This window comes from Pteropus alecto, unplaced genomic scaffold, assembly GCF_000325575.1.
Source record: "Pteropus alecto unplaced genomic scaffold, ASM32557v1 scaffold3, whole genome shotgun sequence".
Taxonomy (NCBI): domain Eukaryota; kingdom Metazoa; phylum Chordata; class Mammalia; order Chiroptera; family Pteropodidae; genus Pteropus; species Pteropus alecto.
This window is the reverse complement of record NW_006442484.1, coordinates 68,327,566-68,339,351: the sequence shown is the minus strand read 5'-3', so window position 1 is coordinate 68,339,351 and position 11,786 is coordinate 68,327,566. Positions and strand designations below refer to the sequence as shown.

At 40.7% G+C, this 11,786-nt stretch overlaps 1 non-coding gene across 1 annotated transcript; it reads right to left on the bottom strand.

Moving 5' to 3' along the window:
• Positions 1-9,964: 9,964 nt before the first annotated feature.
• Positions 9,965-10,083, bottom strand: LOC112470620. The gene has a single exon (XR_003043032.1). It is a non-coding gene; the product is annotated as a 5S ribosomal RNA (ribosomal RNA).
• Positions 10,084-11,786: the final 1,703 nt, after the last annotated feature.

The following is an 11,786-nucleotide window of genomic DNA, read 5'->3' as shown; positions in this document are numbered from 1 at the left end:
TCAGTCTTTCCAGGAGTGGGGAAAACTGAGGATGCCTCCCAAGTCTAGTGACTTCAAAAAACATCATCCTATCTTCCTCTCATACCCACTGAGCTCACGTTACCCCACTTGTCAGACACACAATTCAAAATGCCATTATGGGAACGAAGGGTGGACGTTTAAGAAAAGGGTTGAGATGTATCTCTTAAGGTCTGTCTAAAAGGAGAGACGTATTTCTAATTTTTTTCTGGCTAGGCCCATCATGACTTGTGACCTAGAGCACCCAGGATGAACAGAGGCCTCACGTTTACTCTGCAACCTGACTCCAAGGGGGTTCCATTTCTTACTTCTCATCCCGCACACACATCCAATATCGGTCTCTATCTACCCGCATTCTTAGCTAGCTGGCACTGGCCTCAACTCCAAAGACTGCCTTTAGGACCATTAAATGGCCTATGCAAGCAAGCGGGGTGGGTATTAGGACAGATTGTATATTTTGTATATTCTGGGACCATCCCTTCAAGACACGTCTAAAAAACAAAAATGGCGTTTGGTCCGCACATGGTTGCTGCTGCTTCATCCCAGCTGGCTCCCCTCCTGCCCTCCTCTGACTGTTTGACTCACTGACTGTTAAAATGCTACCCCATACCTATTTGGGATGCAAAACTGATGTCTTTATAAGGAAATAATAATGTAAGAAACACAAATACATTTATGACGACAACCTTCAAGATCCTTGGCATTTGATTTCTGAGCTTTCTGCAACCTTTGATTTCACTGAAATGTTGAAACCGTTCGTCTGAGGGTAAAGGAGACTCCTTGTCACAAATGCTGTAGCTGCCAATTGGACACTTGGGGCATTCTGAGGTCTGGCCCTTAAACTTTCCTTTCTCTTTTGCTTTTTTCGATTTAGACCAAAAAAAAAAAAAAGAAAAAAAAAGAAAAAACATAACAAGAACAACAAAAACACCCTAAAACACACACAAAATCTGCCCGTTTGCCGGAGGCAATTATGTATATGTTAGTTGGAGGGTTTAAAAAATAAATCAGTTTTATTCCAAAGATTTAAAACTAGACATGACTTAGAAACAATTTCTGGAGCACTGCTTGCTGACAATCTCGTAGTTCTCTACTGCATTTGAGTGCATTTTTGTGGCCAGTCCATCAGGGCGTACCATGGGATTATATTTGAATGTGTGGTGCATCCTTTCTGGATGAAGGATGTGTGAGGGACCTGGAACCTCAGCTGTATTAAACTGTAGCACCTCCAGTCAGTGCACTAGATGAAACTTTAGACACCCTAGATTTTGTTGGTTTGTTGATTTCCCTTTCTGTAGCAGCCTCCAGCACGAACGCACACACACACCAGTGATGGCATTAGCCGTGGCTGCCACAATTTTCAAATGTTGTCTCCCAAGCTGGAGCTGTTCTTGCCTCTCGAAATGCTACTATTAAGAGTTTATAATACTTAATTTAATTTTCAACCTGACCAATGCAAGGCTCTATTAAAAAGAAAGTTAAAAAAAAAAAAAAAGAATGCAGAAGAGTAATCATTGCTTGTTTGCTCCCTGTTGTCATCTGTGGTCTTGAAAAGATCTCATCTGAATGTGGCGCGGAACAAAGGCCCTTTGGTCCTCATCAGGGTCTGAACTGATGGGTGATTCCTCTCTCTTTTGTATCAATGAGGTCCTACGTAATCCGCTCCTGACCTTTCTCAGAGCAGGGTGCGCTGAACCGTGATGGTGGGGCTTGCTTGCTTCAGAGTCATTTGTTGACTGTGAGAATTGGCCTGGGAATTTGGTGGGTGCTAAGTATATGGCTTTGAAACTGTTCTCTAGCCCGATTGACACCTAAAAGAATGATAACCAGTCTTATCCATGGGAGTGGGGGGTAGACCCAGTCATTTTGGAAATAGATTTGTGATAAAACGTCCATCACCTCCGAAATGGCAAAGATGGTTGGTAAGAGCCTGCTGAAGTGAACAGGCTTTCTAGTAAATAACCTGAAAATATTTTGCTCCCAAGAGGACGGGTTATTTATACAGTGCTTTAATGGACATTTTAAAACACATTGAACCTTTTTCTCATTTAAATTGTTACCTCCTAACATTCCAGGGGATCCCAAATTTGAAAGGGAAAACCTGGCTTGGTGTTTCTTGTGGTTGTCCTCTCAAGCACACTTTATCCAGGGTTCAGAGTTTGATGTATAGAACAAGAGTGTTTCTAAGCCATTGACAATTTTCTTTCTTTCAAGTTGTGCTTCTTTCTCCTACCACCTAGCTGTAAGTCAGAGACGTGGAAACCTGAAATTATTTGCTGCTCCTAGCTACTGGCCTCCTGCCCCACTAATGGTTAATTGGCCCAACTTAATGCCTGGTGGTCATTGATGACTATTATGTCTAGAAAAAGAGGGTTCAGATTCCATGACAAAGCTGCATTTTATAAAAAATATCAGAGACCCCAAAACGAACTTCATGCCGACCATTTCCTTCTCCTCTCTACATGCTTTCCCTTGCAAAGCGCTTCAGATACCATCTCCTTCCCTCCTGCACCTCTTGTGCCCTTTTTACATCTTCGATTGCCTGATTCTAACAGGGTAAAAAGACGGCCAACCTCACCCGTGATTAGCAGAACTGATTCCTATTTTTAAAAAATCTTCTTTGTATCTAGAAGCCAGAGAAGATTTTTTAAGGACTTTAGTTTGGGATAAACGTCCAGATTAGCCATGTCTATTTGCATCAAAGGGGAAATAAATGGGATTTTCAGGGCCGCGCATCCAGTGCACTCAGAGCATTCTGCCTGTAGCCCCCACTCCTGAGTTCTGTGGCAAAGTGAAAAGAAATAAACGCAAGTGGCAAGAACGACAAAACCTAGTGATTCGTTTTATGGGCTCAAAATGGTTTCCTCTATGGAAGTCACTTCATAAAATAATAAAATACAGCACAAAGTGCTTATGTCTTCGCTCTTGCATGAATTGGCTTTAGGAGAAGGAAGAAGGTAGAGAAAGGGAGAGCAACACATTTAACTACGAAAATCGGGTTCATTGTCTCTCTTTTTTAAAAACCTTATGAGGGCCAGCATGTCTGGCCCGTTTTACACCCAGATCTTTGCCAAAGTGAAAATTCATTGAGTAGAACTTGGTTGAAATGTACTTGCAGAAGCTTTCCCTGGCATCTTCTGGAAGTGGCCTCCTGCCAAGCGTGGGGTGGGGGCAGGAGGACAGAACTCGCATTCTGGGTGTGGATTGAATTTCGGTAAACATGGTGATATATCAGTTTGAAAACTAAAGAGGCTGGCCTGAGTTATACATCAGTGCCTCTTTCATGTCCTACTTTCCTCAGTGAGGATCTTTGGGAATACTTGCGATGGAACAACAAAAATATGTCGAAGGAAGCAAAAGCTGCTTCTCTGTGTGAGATCCCATGACTAACTGCCTGAGGCTTCAGGGTTTTCTCTCGCTTTTAACACTCTCTTAAACCTCCTCAGTTGGTTCCTAATAGATCCCAGAAAAGGGGATACTAAAGCTGCAATTAACTTTCTTCTGTGCACGCTTCCAATCTAGTACTGTATTCTTCAGGTGTTTTGAATTTAAGCATAAGTCCTCGGGAAACAGGTATCAAAAACGGAGGGAGAAATCCTAGGCCATCGCTTCACAGATATCCCAAACAAGATACTCTTTTCAAACAGGGCTCCCTCTTAGCAGTCACGAGGGAAGGTTGATCCGTTCTTTGTTGGGGACTGTTTATACAATTTTTTTCAACTGTGAGCTTTGGAATCGTAAACTGCTTTGACTCCAGCTTCTGTCTACTGCCATAAAATGGACCCCACATCAGAAAAATGAGGGTGGTATGTATGCACACGCCTAGACGTGTGCCTGTGTACCTATTGTACCTTCACAGAAGGAAAACAGGCTACTGATGTTTAAGAGGAGTAGCCACCAGTGCCTAATATCTTTTTGGGGGGATGGATGCTTATAATTGCCAGTATATTGAAATCACACTGGGAGTTCCACATAAAGGGGAGGGGCTGAGGGCGGGAAGAGGGGACATTTTAATCCTAGGCCTTTGGACCAGTGGCAGAATAATTTCTGCAAATCTAGGTCCCGAGAGGCTTTTGAGCTCATTGGCTGGTTCTCAACCTTTTCTTTTTTTTCCCAGCATGCATTTCCTATCTATACCCAGACTTAATTTCCCTATCTTTCACTTCTGCTTCATTCCAGGGAGGAAAAGTACATCTGTTATGGCCAAGATCTCCTTGCTAACACAGAGGCAAAAATAAATGTTTAATGTTTTCTGAAGCCTCCCCTTCCTTTCCACCAATCTCCCCAAACTCCTTCTCTCTTGTCACCCCCTCCTTACTCCCACTGTACAACTTCACAGCCACTACCACTTTTTTTTTTAAATCTCTATTATCCTCTTAACAGTTGGCTTGAAGAAATTTATTTTTGCACTATACATTTTCTTTTTGCCAGATGTGTCTAACAAGTGTGTTTGGAGAGACCTACTCCCAGCCCCCTTCCCTCCCCCACCTCCCCCGTCACATTCTCTCAGGCCTTCTCTGGTATTTATAATATATCACGGAAGTACCCAGTCTTATAGCCCTCGGTTATGCCTTTTTTTGACATTTTATTTTTTTTAAGCTTTTTATATATATATATATATAAATATATTACTTTGTCAAGTTTTTTTGCTGTATAAAAGTCTTAAGATTTAAAACTATTATTTGTATTATATGATGGTGGTATGTTAATGTTACAAAATTATTAATGAAGAAAAAATTTATTTTTGTTACTGGTCTGTTTCATAATTCTTTTTTAAATTGGTATATTGTAAGATATCTATGCAAAAAATGTTATGTGACGCATTTTTATTTAAGAATGTAATATGTGTAATAAACAGTAGAATGTGTTTGGCCTTGGAATGCCTTACTGTATTATTTCTCAATGAAATAATAGCTTATTTCATTGAGAGAGAAAAATTCTCAAAGAGACACAAATGGGTTCTTATATACCTCATGAGAATTTTCTTAGAGAAAGGAAAGTCAAAAGACTGTATTAGGCCATTTTTCTTTGGAAGGTTGTGTGTGTGTGTGTGTGTGTGTGTGTGTGTGTATTTTATGATTTCAATGAGGTAGCTCAGTGCCCAAATAAGAGGGAATACTGAAGACAGTTTATTTCTTTGAGCGGGTAGAAAGCAGCAAATGGTTGGAGGTTATGAAAAGCAATATTTTAGAACGAGGTGAGTTTTGAGATGTTATTTGTTTAGGGGGTTAGAGAGGCTTATTGAAAGCAGTTTATTTGGTGCTAGAAGGAATTTGTTCTGGGATCGTGTTAAATAGGAGCATATTTGGAAAGGATAAATTGATGCAGTTTGTGGAGGAGAGAAGAAGGGCCAAGGTGAGAAGGAATAATTTAGGTGAGAGTTGGGAGGAATCAGTTTACAGGACAAAGTGGAGAAGAGCTGGCTAACCAGGGGCAGAGGAATTTGGGTGGCTCTACGTGGTATAAGAATTTAGGTGCAAATATAAAAATAAAAATAAAGCTGCCTCAAACACCAAGAAGAGAGAAATGAAAGGCCTGGGGAAAATTCTCTGAACTGAAAAGAACACTGACTACAGTCTCTTTCACATACAACTTCCAGGAAAGAACAGCAAAGTAAAGAGGAAGGTGGAGAGTTTTAACTGGTGTTACTATCTTAGCATCTCTTGCAGGACCATTCCTCAAGAAGAGTAGTATCATTAACTAGAAAGAATAAACACATCTATTACTTAACATGGGACACAGTTCCTGCTCAAGCTTTCTTTTTTCATACTTTGGACTTCCGGAAACAAACACTGGTGAATCACTTCTATCCCCCATCAAATGAATCTGACCAGAAACTTTACAATAAATTTTCACATTGAAGACCGTGGCCGTAGTGACTGAACTGGCTCCATACGCACAGACGTGTTCTGAACAGGAAAGCAGGTGTAAGGAGTGTTGCAGTGGGTTTGGCAGGGACGCTGAGTGATTGTGTTCTCACCCTAATAAAACTTGAGGTGAAGAGAATGATAGATACTGCAAGAGTCAGGGAAATGTTTTTGGAAATTGTATCAGTTGCCACATCTTCAAGCAGGCAAGTGAGCTGGGCAACAGGGCAACCCAAAGCTGACTGATGAGAAACCATGGCATCTAGTGAGAAAAGCACTGGCCCTGGGATCTGCAGCCCGACCTTCTGGTCCCTGGTGATCTGGTTGATCTCTGACTAGATGAGTAATTTAACTATCTCATAACCAAAGTTTTTTGCCTAAAAATTTCTTTGCATGAGGAAGGATGAGACAGCTTTGCAGTATTACTTAGGGTATCAAATGGACATTTAAGATGGGGGACAACCTACGCTGTGCTGAAATCTTAGGAGGAGCTGGTGGTAAGTCTAATCTCTTTGGCATAAGGAAACGAGATGGTTTACATAAGTGAATATTCTAGACTGAAGCTTTCATATTTAGAAACATAACTTTTGCTTAAAATATATCTAAAAACACATTACCCACTTCACAACCTTTCTGAGCATCCATTTTTGCAACAATATAAATTCAAGGATGACTCCCAAGTGGGGGTAATGCTTGACCTCACACTAAATGACTCCACACTTCATAGTGAGTGACTCTCTCTGCTGTGCTATGGCTATTTGGAAATTACAAGTTCTTTATGTCACCTTCTAGCAATATTTATCTCCTTGTCAAATACTAAATGAGAGAATCAAGCTTGGTAACAGTACAAAAATAACTATAATTCGAATTCGACAGACAATAATCTGAAAGTGTAACCTGGACATCCTAGGGGAATAACATGCATAAACCTTGTGACAGCAATAATCTGAGGTTGCATATCCAACTGGGAATTCTGGGCTAATGGAAAGGAATCTCATAAAAAGCAGAGCTCAGTGGAATTGATAAATAATTTCATATATCTAGCTAATCTTCCACTTACAATGATAGGTTTGGAAGAGGAGATGGTTAAAACTTTTAACCAAAACAAGATTTTGACGTGACTGGTAGGCGATGGTTTTCTGGGTTATCCATGCCAATTCACCATTCTTGCTCCAACATTAAACATTTTATCTGAGCTATTAAATATTAGCAATATTGATTGTCTTGAACATAAACTAGTACTATTTTTAAATTTCTGCCTGATCATAATATAGTTATATGTACCACCATACTCCATTTAAAAATAATGAAATGATACAAGAGGATGGAAGAACAAAGTTTATGTTTGTATAGAATTTTTCACTTCACATACACTGCATTTGAGCTGCCCAACAAGAATGAATAGTAATGTGATAGGTATCATTCACCACTATGAACCCTTTGCCCTCACAAATGGAGGAGCTGGGCTTCAAAGAGGGCACGTGACTTTGTGAAGGCCCAAGGGACACAATAAGTGGTAGTGCCGGCACATAGGTCCCGTAACTCTCCCTCTAGCATACTTTCCTCTACCCCTCACTGTTTCTGGGTAACCAGGGGCTAACTCGATGCTTATGTGTGTCTAGCCATGACATTACCATTGGCAACTGATTTAATTCTCCTATTTCCTCCCAAATAGTCACAGAAAGTAAGCTATAATATAGGTAAATCATCATATGCTAGAATTGGAAGGGATCTTGGAAATCTCCTTAAATGCCACTGTTATACTTGAGTAAACTGAGGCTCAGAGAGGTTGCAACTTGCCCAAGGTCATACAGCACATCCTTTGCAGAAGAGGAGTCAACTCAGCATTATTGATATACAGTAATGAATGCTCTGCTAGTCTTGGCAGTGTTTGTTTCTTAAACTTTAGTCACTTGAGTGTGACCTTCAAGATTCTCGCAATATCCTTGCACTATCACTTTCTTAATATATTTCTTTAAATTGACCCACTTTTTAAAAAATTAAATGCCTGTGTTAGCTTTGTCCTAAGCAAGAATATTCCTGAAACCACTGATTTAACTATTTTCCTTTTAAATACAAATGAAAATAAATGTATAACTCAAAATTAAAATGTTCATTTTTGTGTTACATTAAAAGACTCAATTACCATTGGTGGTACTGGAGAGGCACTGTTCTGTGCCATTGTCTAAAATCTATTCTGTACCATTTCTCTTTAGCTAATTATTTAGTCCACGTGATGCTCCTTGGAGCACATTTCAAATTGAATCTAAAACTAAGTGCATGTGAAAATTTAATAAAGACTGATTTGATGACTGGGAAGTTACTTAAGGACCCAGAGGTCTCTTAGGAGGAAGAAGATAATGTGGCCATAAGTGAAGCGAGCATGCATTCTCTGCCTTGCTTTCCCATCCTTCGAACACCCATCTTCCCTCAGGGAAAGGCACTCTCAGTGGATGGGCTTGTGGCCAGGTCATGCCATTATTCTAACCATCAGGTGTTGCCTATTCTCTTTCCTCATGTCCCCCAGTCCACAGTCAATGCTATGAAAACACTTTATATGCTATAAAACACGGCTTTGAAAAATATATTTGCCTTCATGGCATGTTTCCTGGCATCTCTAGGCCACCACCTATACGTGCATACAACTCAGCCCCCACCCCCAAATGTTTCTCTATCAGCTTTTAGGCATTTGATAGTCTTCTCTTAAATATTTATTTTTTGCCTAAAGCCTTCCCTATTTTTAAACTACAGCTATCCAGAAAGAGCTAACTCTATATTTTTTATATGTCATGTGTGTCTTAATGTGAATCAGTTTATTCTATCCTTTCACAAGAAGTGGCTTTAAGTGCAATGAGAGATATGGGGATTATGAATAGGAAAAAAATGTAGAAGCAGGTGGCCAACTTTGGGACTCAGAGATGGGGAAGGATAAGCAGCCAGGCAGGCAGTTCTTTGTCTATCACTGTGGAGACACAGGGTATCAAATGACTTCATAAAGAAACGGAAGCAGTATTTCATTGCCATCAAAGTCTCTTGTGTGATCAAAATGAGAGTCTACAGAAACCCAGGTCTGCAGAGCTTATCACAGAAAACAGCTACTAGTGAATAGGTGGCCTCTAGTTAGAAAATAATGTCAGATTCCTGGTTACCGGGCTTGGTTCTGTTCTTTGAAACAATATCCGGGGGCCTGGTCTTGCGAGTAGAAAGTCACGATTCCTTCATCAAGACAGGAATGTACTTGAGTCACTGCAGGGTATTTAAAGGATGATCATTTGTGGACTCTAATATCAGAGCCAAAGCAATGATGATATATTTTCTGCAGCTCCACAACATGTAGACTGTTCTAAGAAGTACATGGGATGGGATTATGGGATTGCTAGTCAAAGACCCCAGACAATAAGAAATAAACACCCTGATCTTATGTACATGCTCCGGCAAACTCATGGAGGCAAAGACCAAAAGATTTGCCACTTGAAACCTTACATGAATTGACTCAGTGTCAAATTTGTTATAAAATCGTTTTTCATCCCTGCTTAGAAATATCTAATTACACTCTAATGTAGAGTATATGATGACAATATTAATGAATGGCCAAAATTTAAATCTTGTCTTTGGTTCTGGGAACTTAACACCTTTCTGTCCCTAATCATAATTTTTTTGGATTTCATTTTTCTTCCCATTTACTCTTTTTCCCTCTCTCTTTTCTTCCTCTTCTTCACCTCCTGGTATCTGCAAAAATCACTGTGAGGCACTGGCTCCAAAACCCATTTGGACTCCCCTCTCTGGTGTTACCCACTGACCTGGCCCCCAGCCTCTCAGGAACTCCTTCCTCCCTCTTCCTCCTCTGCACCTTCTTCCTCCTCTGCACCTTTCTGGTATCACTAACTCCCATTGTGAGGGGAATGAAGGGGCGGAGCGGGGGTGGGGGTGGGCGGCGGGGAGAGTGAGTGTCCATTTCTCAGCTTTATTTATTTATTTACTTATTTATTTGTTTTAGTTTTTAGGCAAGGCAACCCTTGGTTGACTTCACAGATTGCAAGGACCTTGTCAGCTTACAATCCCTTATTTTTTACTTTTTATGCCTACAGCGCCTGGTCTTCCTAGGTGGTCTCCCATCCAAGTACTAACCAGGCCCAACCCTGCTTAACTTCCGAGATCAGACAGGATCGGACACGTTCAGGGTGGCACGGCCGTAGACTCGGCATAATTTAAAATGGTGCTACTAAGAACATGGCTTTAGTTGTTCTCCTGATTTCCTTAGATATAGTTAGGAACAGAAAACTGCCAGATTCCAATACAGCCTCATTTGTTAAGCACTGTCACATGCCAGGTAGTGGGTCAGTCACTGGGATACGTGTGCTGTATAAGATGTGTCGGCCACACACATATCCGTTTGAATTCTTCTTAACAAGTCACATGAGCAATAATAAAATAATAATTAAAAAATAGCTGTTTGGTAGCTCTTAGAGAGTCAGAATTATAAAATCTCAAATATAAATGTTCTCCCTTTGTTCACAGTCCTGTCCGTTACGATATAGGTTTGTTTTGATTTATGCAACATAATCATCCCCCAAATTGAAACTGACTTCTGTTTAAATGCATGCAGAAACCAGCTGTGCACAGTGTTTCTCAGGGCACGGGCCAACGACCACCTGCATCAGAATCGAGTTCTTTTTAAAAATGCAATTTTCTTAGTCTCATTCTTTGGGAGTAAAAACTAGATAGACATCTACGTTTTAACAGATTCTCTCAGGGCCATTTTTAGAGCACCTCAGAGTCTGAGAAACACTCACATACAAAGCAAAGCAACATTTTAAAATGTAAGTAAGTGTTCTCTAGTCTTTATTCTATAAAAATAATGCATTTTCATATGCACTTAGGATCTGCTCAGAGTGCAGTAGGCCTGTTCCTCGGACTGCATTTGCTTGGGATCTGTCACAACGAGAACTGCCTTACCACCAGTTACTGCGAAAGCGTGCTACCATGGACCCTCCTGGGGTCTTTTTTTTTTTTTAGAAAAGATCTCTGATGGTAACTCTTTGGGGACAGCGAGTTTTTATTTTGTTGGTTTTCATTCCATCCTCTTATTTGGTCAGATTTTAACTAGTTCGTTGTGCTTGATGTTTCCTCATGTTAATTGGCATCTCCAACCCCTGTCAACTCTGCTACCCTCAGGGCCTGAAGAACTCACCTTTTGGGGAATAAGACTGCGGTCTGAACCCTGTCCTTGGCTTCTGAAATGCCAGCGACACCTCTCTGTGTCAAGTCTTGTTTCTTTAAACCTTTGCCTCTTTCATCTCTTCTACCTCTATGCCACTGAAGTTTGACTTTGAAGCAAAAGTTATGTGGGACTAAGAGCTGGGAGGACCCCATATGCATCTGCAGTCTGTCGACAAAGCCCTCTAAGCGAAGCCCAGTTTAATGTCCAGATTTTATCAAATAAACTAGAGGAAGGAATCCATGTCACAGTTGGACAATATGGGCTTCTGTATATTCTGAGAAAGTTATTCTAAAAATAAGCCTGTGGAAGACCTAGCAGGGAAAAATAGGAGCAAAGAGGAATTTGCAAAATGATTGTGAAAGCTTTTCCTGAAAATGTTCTGCTACAAATTCCTGCTTATCTCCTTCCTCTGACCTGCAGATGAGGTGGCTGGCTCAGGGAGCAGGAAGGGAATTGCCATAAATCTGAGCTAATTTGGAAAGGGAAGGATGAAGCAGATACTTAGCAATCGATAGGGCGATGTTTTGTTTTGTGGTAAATGTTTACGGCTCTGTTGCTGGAATGTAATCCTGCTGCATCAGAACATGGGCCATTAGAGGTGAAATGAGTTCACCTAACGCCCTCCTTGTGTAATTGGTGTGCATCACTCCTCAAGGTACAGGAGCCCAAAGCTCTTGCTT